At 37.6% G+C, this 1966-nt stretch overlaps 1 pseudogene; it reads right to left on the bottom strand.

Annotated features, from left to right (window-relative positions):
- Window positions 1-433: 433 nt before the first annotated feature.
- On the bottom strand, window positions 434-1218 carry LOC102841289 (annotated as a pseudogene).
- Between the last annotated feature and the right edge of the window lie 748 nt (window positions 1219-1966).

Here is a 1966-nt window from a genome sequence, read left to right as displayed (position 1 = left end):
TGGATTGCATCTCAATGTAAAGAAAACAAAAATCCTCACCACTGGACCAATAAACAACATTCTTATCAACGGAGAAAAGATTGAAGTTATCAAGGACTTCATTCTTTTTTTTTTTAATTCAGATAACTTTATTTAAATTAAAAACACTCTTAATTTAAAAACTGTATTTAGTTAAGACCCTTTTATTACAAAACGCCTAAGAGTACTTCTAGATAAGATAGAAATACTTCTAGGTTAACAAGAGCAGATTTGACTTTGGACTTTTATTCTTTAGACAAATTTTATAGAGTAGAGAAAAAAATAGGTTATATGCAGAAAATATGTACATATGTATTCAGAGGTATAAATTCCGTGATGGAAAGACTTAAGTATTTGGTTGTATCTCAAGGAGCTCTCAAAGAGCTTTCTTAATTTTCTTGGATTTTAAGTGTGTCTAAGGTGCTTCTTCATCCTCAATCTTGGGAGCCAAACAATACTTTAAGTATCCCATATCTGCAATTTTATACTCTACAACAAGGGGTGCATCAGCAACCAACATACTGAGTGTAACTATAGGAGACAATGATGTGGCTTTTGTAATGAAGTTCAGGTATGTAAGTGCAAAAGTTCAATTAACTGGTTCATTCATCTCTATAGTAACTGCCTCCTCCTCTTTATCAACATTACTTGTTTGTGACAATTTAATGTTTCCATTTCCAAGTTCTCAACTTGCAGAAAATTTCACTCCATCTTTTGCAAATGACAACAGCATTTCCAATATGACTGAGATCTCGGCATATACGTGCAAATTCACCAGAAGGCATCTTTACTACACAGCTGTACTCTTGTTCTGGAAATCCAAGTTGTTCAACATCTAAATCCATTAATTTCATTTCATAGTCTGAAACTTTTTCTTAGTTTGGTGCTTCAAATACTAGTGCCAAGGTGTTCACATTATCTTCAGTCCTTAGTGTAATGATGTCTTCATTGCCAGCACATTTCAATATTTTGGACATGCTGGTGAGGTTCATGCCCATTGCTACATTGCAGTCTCAGCGGTAGGTGTCTTAGCACTCGGAGCACAGAGTGAGCTGCACAAGGGAGATGTGGGATGAGTCCATACTCTGTAGGTCCGTGCCACCCAAGGTGATGTCCCAGCAGGCCTCATTGATGAGGTCCTTCAGTGCCTCTAATGCTTTCTTCAGGATTGGAGCATTGGACCAAGCACACCTCAAACATGGTAGTGGAGTCTCAACGATGTGGCTACAGGTGTGTGGAAAGTAGGGAAGTCTAGCCTGCTGAGGCTTCACAAGGATTGGAGCTTCAGCTGAAGACGTTATGGGTCAGAACTGACTCGACAGCACTTAATAACATTAACAACAACAACAACAATATAACCATAGAGAGAAAAGACTAGGGAGAAGTGAGGAGTAAAGAATCCAGGCCAATGATGAAATCTACCATACCAGCTTTTAACTTCCAGCCTTTCTTTATAGGTTAAAAGTTGAGCTGCTACCTGATAGGTTGGCAGTGTGAACTCACTAGCTATTCCACAGAAGAAAGATGAAGCAGTCCACTTTTGTAAAGATTTGCAGTCTTGGAAACTCTGTGGAGATAGTTCTATTTTGTCTTATGGGGCCACTAGGAATTGCCTTTATGACAGTGGGTTTCTTTGTATATCCTGTAAATAACATTCAACTAAAATTTTTTTAAAATCTAGTTTAATAATCTTTGCTTTTTTGGGTAAATCTAATCTATATCTATATATTGTGGAAGGTTCCTATGTGGCACAAAGGATTTGGCTTGACTAGGAACCTAAAACGTTGTAGTTCAAACCCACCCACTGGCTTAACAAAAGAAAGTCCTGGAAATCTGCTTCTCTAAACATTACAGTCGTGGAAACCCCACGGGGCTCAGTCATACTCCATAAACATGGAGTTGTTGGAATTGATTAAACGGGCTTAGTTTTGGTTTTCTATTTATTGTT

Source organism: Chrysochloris asiatica, unplaced genomic scaffold (assembly GCF_000296735.1).
Source record: "Chrysochloris asiatica unplaced genomic scaffold, ChrAsi1.0 scaffold00024, whole genome shotgun sequence".
Taxonomy (NCBI): Eukaryota; Metazoa; Chordata; class Mammalia; order Afrosoricida; family Chrysochloridae; genus Chrysochloris; species Chrysochloris asiatica.
This window is presented reverse-complemented; position numbering and strand designations above follow the sequence as displayed.